The sequence below is a fragment of the Balaenoptera borealis genome (genome assembly GCF_965194805.1).
Source record: "Balaenoptera borealis genome assembly, chromosome: 7".
NCBI lineage: Eukaryota > Metazoa > Chordata > Mammalia > Artiodactyla > Balaenopteridae > Balaenoptera > Balaenoptera borealis.
Window position 1 is genome coordinate 85,532,645 of NC_138864.1, and position 18,166 is coordinate 85,550,810.

General features: G+C 39.8%; 1 long non-coding RNA gene across 1 annotated transcript; it reads left to right on the top strand.

Annotated features, from left to right (window-relative positions):
• The first annotated feature begins 4 nt into the window (after positions 1-4).
• Positions 5-5,432, top strand: LOC309632223. The gene is made up of 2 exons (XR_014246794.1): positions 5-95; positions 4,492-5,432. It is a non-coding gene; the product is annotated as an uncharacterized lncRNA (long non-coding RNA).
• Positions 5,433-18,166: the final 12,734 nt, after the last annotated feature.

Consider the following 18,166-nt stretch of genomic DNA (forward strand, 5'->3'; position numbering starts at 1 on the left):
AACAATTGGGTCCGCGCAGGCGCGTGGAAGAGCCGGAAGGGCGGGGAAGGCGCGAGGTGAAGGGGAAACGCTTTTGAAGGGGTTTTCTGGAGAAGGTCAGCGGAGATCCCGCGTAGGGCGCGTGCGCGGCGGAGGGGTCGCCCCCGAGACGCCCGGGCCTGGGGCGCCAGGGGGTTCGGGCGGTGAAGGCTTCAGGCCTAGCCTGGCGAAAAGGGAGGTCGGAGAAATTCAGTGCTAGGAAATGCGGACAGCACGGCACCAGGTTTTATGCCGTAGAGTGATTTTTCCCTCTTGAAATATAGAAGTTTGCAGGCTGAGTCGGGGAGTGGAAATGAGGAGGACTAGACAACACCAGACCAGGAAAGAAAGGGAGATGTTGGGCGGCTGGCTGAGTGGGCTTTGTCTCCTCGAACCCTGCTCTCCAAAACACGCTCTGCACGTATCAAAGCACGCTCCGTTTTCTTGATCTCGTCAAGAGAGGCTTCATGTCCTGGTCTCTAGGCCAAGAAAAAACTCGAAGCAGCACCTGAAAGAGCCCGCAGTTCTGGGGAAGCTCTGCACGGGAAGCCTTGAGCTAGTTTCGTGCTGCGATGCAGCGGCTCCCCGCCCGCCGCAGTAAGTTCCAAAGGAGAGCCTTCCGCTTCACAAAGCGAAGCCTTTGTAGCAGCTGTAGGCTGTGGCCCACACTAGTGTGGTTAACTTGGTACGGCTTGCGAGCCTGCCAGAAGTCGTAGGTTTACTCTCTCGTTTGATAGCAGTAATTCATAGATCGAAATTGTCAGAAATGCCCATATAGGCTTCTTCAACCACCTTCGTAACTTCCTTTCTTGGCAGAAGCCCAGTCTGGAGGATGTACGTGACCAGTTTTAAACTAAATGCGTACACGTTACTGAAGAGCCTCTTTCTTTAGGCCAGATTAAATCAACTGAATACACACCAAGATGTGTATATCTGGGACTACTGATAAAGGATTTTACAGTAGAATCTAGAAGCTAGATAAACTCAGCAAATCTTTATTGACTATCCAGGATGCTGTCACGCTGCTTAGTCTGATTAAATGTTTACGTGTTTTGATATTTAACAACAAAGAAGCCATACAAAAGATTCAGTCATTTAACAAACACCTGAGCTCCTACTCTGGGCCAGACTGGATCCTGGAGATGCAAAGCCTAAACAAGAAGGCAGAAACAACAAAAAAAGGAGTTTGTGCTTCCTCCTCTAGAGGACTGAGAGCCATGTAAGATTTTTAAGGAGGAGAGTATCTTATAAGATTTTAGAAAAGTAATTCTGAAGCATGGTGGATATTGGACTGGATGTGGGGATACTATCTAATGAGGGGGCTGTAAAAATAGTCCAGAGAGGAGGTGGAGAGAGAGTCCAAACTAACGTAGTGGCAGCAAGGATAGTGAAGCAGAGATGGACTTGAAACTAGCTAGATATAATAAACAAGACTTGGTTACTAAGAGGATGAGGGAAAATAAGAAGTGAAGGATGACTGAGTTTTCCAGTTAGGGTGACTAGATAGTAATAGCAGTAACTATAGGAAGAGTAGCTAATTGTGAGGATGAAAGAGAGTACTAAAAAGGTGTCATTTTAATAGCTGCACAGTTAGGAATGCATATGGCTGCGAATTAAAAAACATTACATTGCAATGGCTTAAAGAAGCGTCTCTTTAGTCACCTAAGTCTGCAGGTAGTTGGTTATCGTTGGTTCAACAGCTCAAGAACAGGAGAGCCACAATTTCTGTGATTCTCTTGACATTTCTCACATGGTTGCAGGGTGGTTGCAGCAGTTTTACTCTTTACACCCCCGTTGTTCAAGGCAGGAAGATAGGGAAAGGAGTGGCTTCAGCCACCTTTTTCTTTTTCCTTTTTTCCAGGAAAGTAAAAGCTTTCTCAGGATAATACTCCATACCCCCAACTCAGCTGACTCTCACATACATCTCATTTTCTAGAACTGTCTTTCAGCCAACTATAGCTGTGAGGACTTAGTTTTTCCAAGCTCTAGCAAAAGGCTATTTGGGTCAGGCAAATAGCAGTCTGCTACTTGGTTAATACCTTAAGCATCACTTTTTAACATTGAAAACACTGTGGGCTGGTAGCCTGGATTGAAGTTTCTAGAGTTTCAAAGAAGCCAATCTTTTTGGTGTTTTATCTTAACTGGGAAAAGAACAGGTTGAAAATTTATCCTCAGGTATTTGTAATTGTTTTCCATTCCTTTTCTCCTCAAAGTTGCCATCCCCTTAAAAATCCTCAGAGGGAACTGGAACCATCAGGAAGAAGCGCCTGCTGCAGTCAGAGGAGGCTGACTCCTTGCAGCTGCTGTGGTAGAACAACTATAGGGTGCTTGGCATTATGAGCATCAACACCACCTTGACTGCTTTACAGATTTCACCTCGTAGCTTGGAAGCAGAACAATCACAGCTAGTTTGAGAGTCCAGTTTAGGGAGATCATAAATCAGTATTTTCTAGCTATTATACTATTTATTTTTACAATGTAAAGTACTCCCATGTGATCTATATCCAAAATTAGGCACATGACATTGTTTTAAGCATTCCCTTTTAGTTAATAAGGCATTTTCTTTCAATTAAGTGCCAATGGCCATGAAACAGAATCCTTCTAAGACTGCATTTTAAACACTGTCATGATTCTAGAAAGAAAACAGAAATGATTTCCTGGGAAAATAAAGATGCAACTACACATTTTCTAAAGTTGAATCTTTGCTTAACCATTTCTGATGTTACACATCAGAATCATTTAAGATATTAAGATAATCTAAAATATTCTTAAGGTTAATTTTAACCTATTTAAAAACCCTGGATTTGGGGGAGGAAGTTACCAGGCCATCTGTGAGGGGGGAGAGTGCACAATCCACAGTTGATTGAATCTGCAGGTGTGGAATTGCAGATAGGGAGGGCCCACTATAAAGTTACATGTACTTAGAGAAGGGTCAGTGCCCCTAACCCCCATGTGGTTCAAGGGTCAAGTGTATACCCTCTCCATCTTGCTTCCCTGTATTATATACAGAGAAAATCCAATTAAAATGGACATCATTATTACCGGGTAGCACAAGGGAGTTCTTTATGGTAACAGAACATTTCTGTATCTTGATTGTGGTATAAACATATACATATGATAAAATTTAATAGAACTACATGTAACACCTACCAAAAAATAAGTGCATATAAAAGGTGATGAAATCTGAGTAAGGCCTATAGTCTAATTAATTGCACTGTGCCAATGTCAGTCTCCTAGTTTTGATAATGTACTATAGTTATATAAGACGTTACCACTGTAGGAAGTTGGGTGATGGGTACACAAGGAACTCTCTGTACTATTTCTGCAACTTCTGAGTCTGTAATTATTTCAAGATAAAAAGTTTTAGAAAGTGGATATCATTTATTCAACAAAGATTTGCTTTAGTACTCTAGGATACAGAGATAAAAGACTCATAGAGGAACAGGAATGTTGGAGGAAAAGACCCAAGCAAATCAACAGTAGGATAAATTCTGTGAAAGCAATATGTACACTGGTGTTATAAGAGTACATAAGAAAAACAAGAAGCTCAAGAAAGTTTTTTCAGAAAAAGTGGAGTAGGGTAGGCAGAAAAAGAAGGGGACCAGCAGAGGAACATAGCAGGGGTCAAGGATAGAGGTTTAAACAAACGAGCTGGTAGGTTTCACTATTATGTTTTCATTGTACACAGTATTTTTAACTCACAGCCCTTCTGATGGTTATAATTAAATGTTTTTATAATGTAAGCTCCATGAATGCGGAAACCCCTTTCATATCTTGTTGACTCTCCAATGCCTTACACAGTGAGTGTCTAGGCGCTCATAAATATTTGTTGGGTGAACGAGGTCATTAGCCATGACTAGAACATGGAGTATTTGTGGGGGAGTGACAGGGTATCTGGAGAGGAAAGCAAGAGGTAGATACAGATCATGAAGCTGCTTATAGGTTAAGTTTGGACTCTATCCTAAAGTTAATGGGGACCTAGCAGTGGAATCAGTTTTGTGTTGTAGAAAGACAGTATGAAGAGTAAGTAGTAGAGTAGAAGCAAAAAGTAGCAGTGTCCCAAAAAGTCAAAATGCAACCTGAGTAGTTTGTGTGTTAGCAGAGGAAAGCAAGCTAGGCTGTTAGTAACTGCAGGTCTCACTCAAGGGATAGTATGTCTACCAGCCTCTGAGTGTCTGAGGTCTTTGTTCTACACCAATAATAATAAAAACAAAACAAAATCTAACTCTTGGTGAGTACTTATTATGTGCCAGGCACTTTATATCAACTCATTTAATCCTTACAACAACTGTTATGAGTTTGCTGCTATTGTCTCCACTTTACAGTTGAAGTGACTAAGGCACAAAGAAGTTAAGTAACTCACTCTAGATCACACTACTAATAAATTAGCAGAGCCAGGATTAAAATCTAGGCTGCCTGGCTCCAGTGTCTATGATTTTAACTACTCTGTTTTACTGCTTTCTTTTCTCCTAGCCAACTGCTTCCGTGTATCACTTCAAATCTTAGGAACTACCATATTATCTCAGTAACATGGTTTAAGTAGTATGAGCAGGAAGGAAAAAGAGGTGATTTTTCTTCTCCCTTCTCTTGGATTAACAGATAGGAAAAATATTTCTCAGAATCTTCAGCAAAGTTCCTCTTACATTGATATCTTCTTGCCCAGGATAATGAGATTCCTGTAGTTGGTTTTCAGACATTGATGGGGCTAGAGGGGGAAAAGACATACTTTCTCTGAACACATTGTTTTTCTTTATCTGGACAACATTGTGGTTCTCCCAGCAAGGAAGAAGTGGGTGAGACCACTAGTAAAACTAGCAACAATGCCTGCTACAAAGACAATCAATCCATGAGACCAACATGGTAAACGAGAGTGTCCTTCAGGAAGAGCACTGGACTGGGTTTTATCAACTTGCCATTCAGTAGCTACATCTTCCTGGCAAGTTATTTAACCTCTCTAAGCCTATATCCTCATATAAAAAATGGGCATACTATACCTTGAGATTGTATAAGGATTCAAGACAATATAAGTAAAGTGCCTAGCACACAGTAGTCATTTAATAAATAGCAGTAGGGCTTCCCTGGTGGTGCAGTGGTTAAGAATCCGCCTGCCAATGCAGGGGACATGGGTTCGAGCCCTGGTCCGGGAAGATCCCGCATGCCGCAGAGCAACTAAGCCCATGCACCACAACTACTGAGTCTGCGCTCCAGAGCCCGCGAGCCACAACTACTGAGCCTGCGTGCCACAACTACTGAAGCCGGCACACCTAGAGCCCGTACTCCACAAGAGAAGCCACCACAATGAGAAGCCCACGCACCGCAACGAAGAGTAGCCCTCGCTTGCCGCAACCAGAGAAAGCCCGTGTGCAGCAACAAAGACCCAACACAGCCAAAAATAAATAAATTAAATAAATAAATTTATAAAATAAATAAATAACAGTAATTAAAATTATGTTCTTTTCCACATGTTAAACAGAGAATTACTATACTCTCCAGCAATTCCACTCCTAGGTATATACCCAAAAGAACCGAAAGCAGGGACTCAACCATATATTTGTACACGCATGTACATAGTAGTACAACAGCCAAAAGGTAGGAACAAATGTCCATCAATAGATATAGGGAGAAACAAAATGTGATATATACATTGGAATATTATTGCAAGGGGAATATAATATTATTCAGCCTTTTCAAAGAAGAAAACTAACACATGCTACATTGTGGATAAACCTTGAAGACATTATGCTGAGCAAAATAAGCTAGGCATCAAAGGATAAACATTATATGATTCCACTTATATGAGGTACATAGAGTAGTCAAATTCATAGAGACAGAAAGGTAGAACGGTAGTTGTCAGGGGCTGGTGGGAGGGGAGAATGAGGAGTTCCTGTTTAGTAGATACAGAATTTGTTTGGGGATGATGAAAAAGTTCTGAATACAGATAGTGGTGATGCTTGCACAACACTGTGAATGTACTTAATGCTACTGTATGCTTAAAATGGTTAAAATGATAGTTTTTCTGTATATTTTACCAAAAAAAAAGGTTAAAACAAAACAACAAGAAAACATTGGAAAGAGGCCTGGCTTTGTCACTTACTAGATCTGTGATCTAAAGCAAATTACCTAATCTACCCAAGCCTCAGTTTTCTCATCTATAGACTGGGAAAAATAATAATAGTACCTACTTCCTAGGTCTATTGTGATGTTAAAATGAGATAAGTTTGTCTTACGCTTAATTCGTCTTGGCTTCAAAAGTACTCTAATTCTAAAAATCATGAAAGTCCTTAGTACTTTATCTAGCAAAACTGCTACTGTCACAGTGGCAGAGAGAAAATGTGCATTTTTAATAGTTGGCTGGATTGTACGGTAGGAATATGTTTAGTTTTGTAAGAAACTGCCACACTCTCTTCCAAAGCAGCTATACCATTTTACATTCCCACCAGCAATGAGTGAGAGTTCCTATTGCTCTACATCCTCACTAGCCTTTGGTGTCGTCAGTGTTCAGGATTTTGGCCATTCCAATAGGTGTGTTGTTGTATCTCCAATAGGTGTGTATTGTTGTTTTAATTTGCATTTCCCTAGTGACATAATGATGTGGAGTATCTCTTCACATGTTTACTTGCCATCTGTATATCTTCTTTGGTGAGGTATCCATTAAGGTCTGTGATCTCTTTTCAAATTGGGGTGTTGGTTTCCTTAGGGTTGAGTTTTAAGAGTTCTTTGTACATTTTGGATAACAGTCCTGTATCGGATATGCCTTTTGCCTTTTGCAAATATTTTCTCCCAGTCTGTGGCTTGTCTTTTCATTCACTTGATAGTATCTTTCCCAGAGTTTTTAACTTTTAATGAAGTCCAGTTTATCAATTCTTTCTTACATGGATTATGCCACTGGAATTGTCACTAAAAAGTCATCACCATACCCACGGTCATCGTGGTTTTCTCTTCTGTTATCCTCTAGGAGTTTTATAATTTTGCATCATTTTACATTTAGATCTATGATCCATTTTGAGTTCATTTTTGTGAAGGGTGTAAGGTCTGTGTATAGATTCTTTTTTTTGTTTTTGCATGTGGATGTCCCATAGTTCCAGCATCATTTGTTGAAAATACTATCTTTGCTCCACTGTACTGCCTTTGCTCCTTTGTCAAAGATCAGTTGACTATGTTTATGTTGGTCTATTTGTGGGCTCTCTATTAGATTACATTGATTGTTTTGTCTATTCTTTTGCCAGTTCCACATTGTCTTTATTACCGTAGCTTTACAGTAAATCTTGAAGTTAGGTAGTGTCAGTCCTCTAACTTTGTTGTTCTCCTTCAGTATTGAGTCAACTGTTCTAAGTCTGCCTCTCCATATAGGCTTTAGAATCAGTTTCTAGATAGCCATGAAATAACTTGCTGGGATTTTGATTGGGATTGCACTGGATCTAGAGATCAAGTTTGGGAGAACTGACATCTTGACAAGATTGAGTCTTCCTATCCATGAACATAGAACATCTCTCCATTAACTTAGTTCTTTGATATCTTTCATCAGTTTTGTAGTTTTTCTCATAGATCTTATACATATTTTGTCAGATTTATACTTAAATATGTCATTCTTAGAGGGTGCTTGTGTAATGTGTCTTTTATTTCAAATTGAAAATTTTCATTGCTGGTAAATGTGAAAGTTATTGATTCTTGAATAATAACCTTGTATCTTGCAACCTTGCTATAATTGCATATTAGTTCCATGAGTTTTCTTACCCATTCTTTTGGATTTTCTACATGGAAGATCATGTATTCTGCAGACAAGGACAGTTTTATTTCTTTTTTCCCAATTAGTATACTTTTATTATCCTTTTCTTATTTTATTGCATTAGCTAGGACTTCCAGTATGATGTTGAAAGGCAGTGCTACTTGCCTTGTAGCAGATATTAGTGGGAAGCCTTCAAGTTTCTCACGATTAAATATGTTACACATGAACTTGAGAAGAATGTATATTCTGCTATTGTTGAATAAAGTAGTCTATAGATGTCCATTTTATCCAGGGGATTGATGGTGTTGTTGAGTTCATCTATGTCCTTACTGATTTTCTGTCTGCTGGATTTGCTCATTTCTGATAGAGGGGTAATGAAGTCTCCAATTACAACAGTGGATTCATCTATTTCTCCTTGCAGTTCTATCAGTTTTTGCCTCACTTAGTTTGACACTTTGTTGTTAGGCACATACATGTTAAGGATTATTATGTCTTCTTGGAAAACTGACATTTTTATCATTATGACATACCCCTCTTTATTTCCTGATCACTTTCCTTGCTCTGAAATCTGCTCTGTCTGAAATAAATATGACCACTCCCACTTTCTTTTTTTTTAATAAATTTATTTATTTATTTATTTATTTATTGGCTGTGTTGGGTCTTCGTTGCTGCATGCCGGCTTTCTCTAGTTGTGGTGAGTAGGGGCTGCTCTTCATTGCAGTGTGTGGGCTTCTCATTGTGGTGGCTTCTCTTGTTGTGGAGCACAGGCTCTAGGCACACGGGCTTCAGTAGTTGTGGCATGCGGGCTCAGTAGTTGTGGCTCACGGGCTCTAGAGCTCAGGCTCAGTAGTTGTGGCACACAGGCTTAGCTGCTCCACAGCATGTGGGATCTTCCTGGACCAGGGCTCAAACCTGTGTCCCCTGCATTGGCAGGCGGATTCTTTTTTTTTTTTTAATTAATTTATTTATTTATTTATTTTTGGCCGCGTTGGGTCTTCATTGATGTGTGCGGGCTTTCTTTAGTTGCGTCGAGCGGGGGCTACTCTTTGTTGCGGTGCACAGGCTTCTCATCGCAGCGGCTTCTCTTGTTGCAGAGCACAGGCTCTAGGCGTGCGGGCTTCAGTAGTTGTGGCAGGTGGGCTTAGTAGTTGTGGCATGGAGGCTCTAGAGCACAGGCTCAGTAGTTGTGGCGCACGGGCTTAGTTGCTCCGCGGCATGTGGGAGCCTCCCGGACCAGGGCTTGAACCCGTGTCCCCTGCGTTGGCAGGCAGATTCTTAACCACTGCGCCACCAGGGAAGCCCTGGCAGGCGGATTCTTAACCTCTGCGCCACCAGGAAAGTCCCCTCCCATTTTCTTTTTTTTTTTTTTTTTTAAAAGATTGACATCTTAGTGAGATTCAAACCAAGCTATAATTTTATTTTTATTTCCCCTGTCTAGTTTAGATCCTCTTTATGTATTCTTTTTTTTAAATTAATTAATTAATTTATTTATTTATTTATTTTTGGCTGTGCTGGGTCTTCGTTTCTGTGCGAGGGCTCTCTCCAGTTGCGGCGAGCGGGGGCCACTCCTCATCGCTGTGCGCGGGCCTCTCACCGTCGCCGCCTCTCCCGTTGCAGAGCACAGGTTCCAGACGCGCAGGCTCAGCAGTTGTGGCTCACGGGCTTAGCTGCTCCGCGGCACGTGGTATCCTCCCAGACCAGGGCTCGAACCCATGTCCCCCGCATCGGCAGGCAGACTCTCAACCACTAGCGCCACCAGGGAAGCCCCCCATTTTCTTTTGATTAGTGCTAGTATGGTACATCTTTCTCCATCCATTTACTTTTAGTCCCCGTGTGTCTTAATATTTAAAGTCAATTTCTTGTTGAATCTTATTTTTTGATCCATTATGTCAATCTGCATCTTTTATTTGGTGCTTGAGATCACTGACATCCAAACTGATTACCCATATAGTTGAATTAATATCTACCATATACATTACTGTTTTCTACTTCTTGCCCTTGTTCTTTGTCTCCATTTTTGTCTTCCACTCTTTTCTGCCTCTTGTGGTTCTTACCGACCATATTATATGATTCTGTTTTTTCTTAGCCTATCAGTTGTACTTCTGCTTTTGCTCTTTTTAGTGGTTGCCCTAGAGATTGCTATATACATTTACAACAAATCCAAGTCCACTTTCAAATAATACTATACTGATTCCACCAATAGTATGAGTACCTTACTAATTCCTAATTCCTACTTCCTGACCTTTTTATCATTACTATCATTCATTTCAATTACAGGTAAGCATATATAAACATATATATACACAAAAGCATATATAATTGAATACATTGTTGCTATTATTATTTTGAGTAAACTTTTATCTGTCAGATTAGGAATAAGAAAAATAAAGTTTTTATTTTACCTTCACATATTCCTCCTGTAATGATCTTTTCTTTATAGGTCAGATCTGAGTTTCTGACCTATATCATTTTTCTTCTCTCTAAAGACTTCTTTTAACGTTTCTTGCAAGGCAGGTCCACTGGCAACAAATTTCCTCAATTTCTGTTTGTCTGAGAAAGTCTTTATTTCTCCTTCACATTTGAAGGATAATTTCACAGGGTACAGATTTCTAGGTTGGTGGATTGGTTTTTTTCTCTCAACATTTTAAATATTTATTCCAATGTCTTCTTGCTTGCATGGTTTCTAAGAAAAAGTTAGATGTAATTCTTATCTTTGCTCATCTATAAGTAAAAGTGTTTTTCTCCTCTGACTTCTTTCAGTATTTTTTCCTTTAGCTTGCATTTTCTATAGTTAGAAAATGATATGCCTAGGTGTAGGCTTTTTTTTTTTTTTTTTGGTATTGATCATGCTTGGTGTTATCTGAGCTTCCTGGATCTGTGGTTTAGTGTCTGACATTAATTTGGGGGAAATTCTCAGTCATTATTGCTTCATATGTTGCTTCTGTTCTTTTCTCTTTCTTCTCCTCCTGGTATTCCCATTATGTTTATGTTTCACCTTTTATAGTTTTCCCAATTTTTAAGTATTTTGTTCTGCTTTTTTCAGTCTTTTTTCAATTTTTGAAGTTTTTAATTCTATTATTATATTGTCATATTCTCAAGCTCAAAGATTTTCTTCAGCTGTGTCCAGTCTACTAATGAGTTCATCAAAGGCATTCTTCATTTTGTTAATGTTTTTGATCTCCAGCATTTCTCTTTGATTCTTTCTTAGAATTTTCATCTCTCTGCTTACATTAGCCATCTGTTCTTGCATGCTGTCTACTTTATCTATTAGAGCCCTTAGAATATTAATCACAGTTGTTTCAAAATCCAGGTCTAATAATTCCAACATCTCTGCCACATATGAGTCAGATTTTGATACCTGTTCTGTACCTTCAAACTGTGGTCTTTGCCCTTTAATGTATCTTGTAATTTCTTTCTAGATAGCTGGACATAATGCACTGGGTAAAGTACATCATGGGTACTGGCTGAAGAACTGCTGTAAATTAGCTTTTAGCAATGTAGTGTTATGGTATGGGGTCAGGGCAAGTGTTCTATATTCCTACGATTATGTCTCAGTCTTTTAGTGAGCTTAAATCTCTGATTGTGAACTTCACACATGTCTCTCTGTCCCACCTCCCAACGCTTAGGTGAGATAGGACAGCTAGAGTGTATGTAGTTGGGAACTTTCCTTCCCAGAAGTAGTTTAGGTTCTGATAAAACCCCAGAAGGGTAGGCTCTGAACAGTTTCTCCTGAGGGCAGACCTTGTTAAGAAGAAAAGAATGATCTGGCATATTTTAAAATGGTTCCTTTTCTGCTACCCCTGCTGAAAGCACTCTGGGATTATTCTGCAATATGTACCATGAGAAAACTGTAGAGCTCCAGGAGGTAAAACTCGTAAACGTGTGGGGGTCCCACCAATGACTGGGCTTACCTGGAGTTTTTATTTCTCAGACTTGTCAACACTGAGCCTCCAGCAATTTGTCAATAACAGTTCAGGTTTCCCTACTGAGTGCTAGTTCCCATAGAGGTTGCTGCTCTTGAGCTTCTCCAGTAAATTGTGATTCTCTGTATTTGCCTGTCCTAGAAACAGCCATTTCTCCAAGCTCTGATTCCTTTGAGTGGAGAATGGCATTTAGAAACCAAGATTTGAGGGCTAGGTGTGCTCCTTGTTCCTAAGGTATTATTTCTTTCTTTTTTTTTTTAATAGTAATCTTTTATTTATTTATTATATTTATTTTTGGCTGTGTTGGGTCTTCGTTTCTGTGCGAGGGCTTCCTCTAGTTGCGGCAAGCGGGGGCCACTCTTCATCGCGGTGCGCGGGCCTCTTCACTATCGCAGCCTCTCTTGTTGCGGAGCACAGGCTCCAGACGCGCAGGCTCAGTAGTTGTGGCTCACAGGCCTAGTTGCTCCGTGGCATGTGGGATCTTCCCAGACCAGGGCTTGAACCCGTGTCCCCCGCATTAGCAGGCAGATTCTCAACCACTGCGCCACCAGGGAAGCCCCTAAGGTATTATTTCTTTAGGCCCTCTCAGCAAACAGAACCAGAAAACAGATGTAAGCACATACATACAGACACACACACATATATATATATATGTACATATTTACATGTATATACACTCATTTATATCAACATATATACATACATTCTATCCCTATCTATCTATATCTATCTATATACATGCCATGAGTTCACACTAACATCTCTGATTCCAATCCAACAATAGTGGATTCATTCCCCCTTTCCATATTTGTAACTCTCTCCTCTACTAGTGAAAAATCTGTCTCATGATGGGAGATTTCAAACACGTGTAACTCAGTAAATTATACATCAAGTAGACCAAAAATTAGTAAGGGTATAGAGAAATTGAACAGAAAAATATTGGATCTAAAGGATATTTATAAATAAGGAACATCTGATAATTAGTGGATAAAACTTCTTTTCAAGTTTACTACAATCATTTACAAAATTTGAATACTTACAAGGCTATAAGACAAGTCCAAACAAATACCAAGTTATTGGTAACTTACAAATCGTGTATTTTGACCAAAATGCAATATAATTGGAAATCATTAATAAAATGTAAACCAAAATAATCTGATGTTTGTAAATTGAAAAACCTAGTTCTTAATAATTCAAGGATCATGACAGAAAGCATATTGTAATTAGAAAAAGGAGCAAAGAGTGGAAATTAGAAAATTTTAGAAATAAATGACTATGAGAATGCTTCACAACAAAACTTGTGAAATACAACTAAAGAAGTATTTAGAAGGAAATTTATAGCTTTAAACATATATATGTATAAGGAATAAAAAATTAAATTAATTAGGTAAATGTCCAACTCATAAGCTAGAAAAGCAAACAACAGAGGAAACACAAAGGCATTTAAGAATATAAATAAAAGAACAGTAATTATTACATAGGAAATAAAGGAGAGGAACAACAACAAAACAGTTGGTTCTCTGATCAGACTAATGAAATGGATATAGTTTTGAGCACATTGATCAGGAAAGAATATAGAGGACAAAGAATATTAAATATCAAAATGGAAACATGTTTACAGATATCACAAGCACTTTTAAAAAATCAAAAATTATGAAAAGTTTTATGCCTATAAATTGGGAAACTCAGACAAAAAGGGCAAATTCCTAGAAAAATTCAAGTCATCAAAACCAAATCAAGAAATGGAAAAACCAAACAGACTTATAAACATTAGATAAACTGCATCAGTAGCCATGTCTACCTACAAAACAAAATACACAACATACTCTTTCAGGGAAGTTCTATCAAACCTTCAAGGAATAAGTAGATAATCCTTGTCTTACGCAAATTGCTCTAGAGAACAGAAAAAAATGGCAAGTTATCTAGCTTATTTTATGAGGCTAGGATATCTTGAAACCAAGAAAAGACAATATGAGAATTAAAAATTATAAAACAATTCCACTTATAGTCTTAGATTCCAAAATTCTAAATAAAATACTGGCAAATGGAATCCTGCAATGTATATTAAAATATATCAAGACCAAGTTGAGTGTATTCTAGGAATATAGGGATTGTTTAATGAGAGAAAAATTTAGTAAGGAATCTGCTTTGTTAGCAAGATGAAGAAAGAGGAAAAAATATTATTTCAAAGATGCAGGAAACCACTTGCTAAAACTTAACATTCATTCAAAATTTTAAAACTTCTCAGCCAATGTGGAATAACAGACCCTACTAACTTGCTAAAGAGTATCTTGAAAATAACCTACAATAATTCTTTATAGTGTATCATTAGAAATTAAGTACAGGACAATGCTATCTGCTATCAGTGTTTTAAATTGAATATTGTGCTGAAGGTCTTAGAAGATTAATACAAATAAGAGAAATGAGAAGATATTCATTGAAAAGGAAGAAACAAAACTTCATTATTGGGACTTCCCTGGTGGCGCAGTGGTTAAAAATCCGCCTGCCAAGGCAGGGGACACAGGTTCGAGCCCTGGTCTGGGAAGATCCACATGCTGCGGAGCAACTAAGCTCATGCGCCACAACAACTGAGCCTGTGCTCTAGAGCCCACGTGCCACAACTACTGAAGACCGCGTGCCTAGAGGCCATGCTCTGCAACAAGAGAAGCCACCGCAATGAGAAGACTGTGCACCGCAACAAAGAGTAGCCCCCGCTCACCGCAACTAGAGAAAGCCCGTGCACAGCAAAGAAGACCCAACGCAGCCAAAAATAAATAAATATATTTTTAAAAAAAAGCTTCACTATTTGTAGATGATTTGAGTGTTCACATAGAAAATCTAGTCAAATCCATAAAAAATTGAAACTAAAGAGTTAAGCAAAGTTGCTGGAATATGAAATCAATATGTAAATATCAATATTATTCCTATATACCACCAACACAGTTAGAAAATGTAGTTTAAATAAATCATTTTCAATAGCAAGAAAACTATAACTCTAAAAGATATTATAAAAGAAATTATAAATTAGAACCTTGTATTTAAGATTTATCCATGGAGACAGATGTGATTCTAGTTCATTCATTTAACTCCTATGTAGTTTCCCATAATTTATCTATACCACAACTTATTTATCCATTCTCTTGTTTCATGGACATTTAGGTGGTTTTCGTTTTTTTATATATATATATTAAAAGCAATGCTATGGTAACAAACATTTTTAATAAACAGCTCCTTGTGTGTACATACAAGGTTTTTTCCCTAGGATATTTCGAGAGGTAGAATTGCTGGTTCATGGGGTATGACACATTTTCAACTTTTTCAGATACTGTCAACTTGCTCTCCAAAGTGATTTTTACCAATTTACACTCTCAGGAGTAATGTATACATGTTCCTGTCACTCCACTTCCTCCTTAACCCTTGGTGTTGTCAGACTCATTTTTTCCCCAATATGTTAGTTGTGAATGGCATCTCATTGCAAATACCACAAGAATGTAGGCTCCTTAGGAATTACAATTTTGTTTTTCCTCTGTTTCCTTAGGGCTAAAATTGTGCTGGTACCATTATAGGGACTCAAATTTTGTGAATGGAATGAGTAAATGAAGGATCACTAGTGAGGCTGAAGGAGGTTTTTAGGTGTGGAAAGCAAGACTATCATTACATTTGTGTTTAAAACTTCTATCTGAAATCAGCATGTCAGTTGAGGGGGAAGTGGAAATTACTCTGCTTTAATGGGAGACGAAGACTGTCAAACTGTCAAAATGAGAGTGACACTGACCACACAAACAGTAGAAAAGGCACTGGGTCTGGGAATTCAAAGACCTTACCCCACTCCCCTTCCAACTAGTAGAACTGCAACTTAACATATGTGGACAGATTATTTAACCTTCCTGAATCTCAGATATCCTCATCTTAAAATAGAGATGATAATAATAACAACCAGTTGGAATCCTGAGCAGAGAACACACAGTTTACCAGCTGGAACTTAATGCAAAAATAGCAACCACCATCTAACCTCAGACACCCCACCCAACACAAAATGCCTCAGTTGGCACAAAAACATCCTTACATCAGCGGTCTAGTTGGAATCTATGGGCCAGGTAGTACCACTCTATGTTTCATTCTTGACATCTTCCAGCACTGCCTCAAATTCAAAGTTCCCAGTTAGCTGGCATTTCTGGGACACTTTCATTCCAGTCCTTCTCCCTGCTGACCCACCTACCAACTCTCCCAGCCACTGCAACCTGGAAGCCCTGTTTGGCTAAGCACAAGCCACCATATTCCTCACCCTATTTACTGAATAGTCATTGAAACTTGTTCCCTCATAAGGAGGTTCTTCATTCTCCCACTCTCCATGCACTCCAGGGCTGACATGGCCACTAGCATGTGGCAGATCCAAGTTTTCTGGGGACTGAAGATTATAAAATTTGGGGGACTCTCTTTAAGAAAAACATCACATTATGAATACAAACATTTTGTGATGTTTCTATCTCTCACCTTGCTGGTCACTCTGCCACATTCATTGAGGACATGGGAACCTCTAAATGACTACAATACGAAAGAGGTGAAATGAAGCAGGGCGCAGCAGGGCCCTCCCGGGTACAAAAGCCTTTCTGTGTCTGCCATTTCTCATTTGTAGAAAAAGGTTTAAGTCTCCTAGATTCTCCCTGAATCCCAAAGAGCAGATTCAAACAGTTACTAACTGGGGAAGTGAGGGAATGCAGAAACAAAGGAAAAGCAAGCCCAACATAACCTTTTCCATGATTGTTAGCTTAAACTAATGCCTTGATTTATGACCCCAAACTGTCGAGATAATGTCCTGTGGCTTCAACCAGCTGGCCCCAAGCAGACTTAAAATTGATGACACCTGGAGGGTCAATTAAGAACTGAAGCTCCTGAACCATCATGAAGGCTCTAAGTACAGAATAAAATGCCTCAACCATTGCTTTTGCTCTCTCCTAGAAAGAAGTTAAGGGATCACAAGACCATGATTTACTAGTTTGCTTTGCAGGAACACATAGATCAATCACAGTCACCAATGACACATCAAGTCACAGGAAGCCAGGAAGTCTGCAGTTGAGGTCTTATAAAGAAGCTGAAATCACAAAGAACCTTTACCTCTGTTGCCTTTAAAAACCTTGCACCCCAGCCAGCCAGCCAGCAAGATGGATTTGAGATGAGTCTAGGTCTCCCATCTTTTGGGTTGGTGCCTCTTCAACAAATACTGTAAACCTTTCTTTGCTCCAAACTCCCATGTTTCAGTTTGTTTGCCCTCACTGTGTGTCTGGCACACAAACTTGGGTTCAGCAACAGAGGGGGTGACTCATACAAAACCCCAGCCTCCCAGATCTTTTCCTTTCTCAGCACAAATGACCTTCATGCCCACAGGACTTCAGCAAACCAATGGCCACGCCGTGGACCTTGTTACAACTTACAACTGCTCCAACTCTGAAAGCCGAAACTTCAGATTTCCATTCTCGGACCACGAACGCCCTCCTCTAGCTCTTTCATTCTCATGTATAAGACCTCCATTACTTTTTCTTAACTTGATCAGTTCCTCTCTGACATTACTTTCTCTTCCTGACTACATGCTAGGCCACTAAGTAGGGTGAGGTGAGGTACCTAGGGAGCACAATTTATGGAGGCACTCACACTCAGGGTCACACGAGTGCAGGGTATACATCATGTGCCATGATGTATTTAACTTCTCACCATTACACTGAACTTTCTTGAACCACTGACTTCTCTTCCCACAAGCCCTACAGAACCACAGTCCTTGATCCATCCAACCACTGTGTCTCTCCCAAGCAACTGAAAATGACTAGGCAAGTGACATAACACTGCAGATGAAGGCCAATACAAATTACTGAATCTCACCCCAGGTCGGCCCCCAACTCTACCAGCAGCTCTTTTTGCATGTCTGTAAATTACTGCTCTTCCCATTCCATGGGGAAATACGGCAGACATGGTTAGTACTATTCCTACCCCTCTTGACTGAAAATATAGTAATAACAAGGTCATCAGATGCTAATGCACTTAAATTCCTGCCTTCAGGATTTCATTTCCCTCCCGACCGCAAGGACTTTCTTCTGTCCAAGGCCAAGCACTGTAACCAGCCTTGGCTACTCTCCCATCCTCAGAACATCGTCCTAACATTCTTCTCTCTCCACTATCAGTAACGTCTCCCTGTCAGTCCATCCCAGGATAAATATACCTCAATCCCTTTCTTTCAAAAACAAAACGAAATCCACAATCCTCCTTACAACCCCACGACTCCCCCCCCCACTACTGTCCTATGACTTTCCTTTCACTCACACACAAACAGTACTCTGTACTTGCCAGCTTCCCCCTTCTAACTGCCCATCCATCACCCCACAGACTTCCAGCGCCTTCCTGTCCCACCACTTCCCCCGACCACTAGCGTCCAAATTGCCGAAGCCCCCCCCCCCCCCCGCCGCCCCGAGATGTTGCTCTCAGCAGCATTAAGCACGCTTGTTCACCT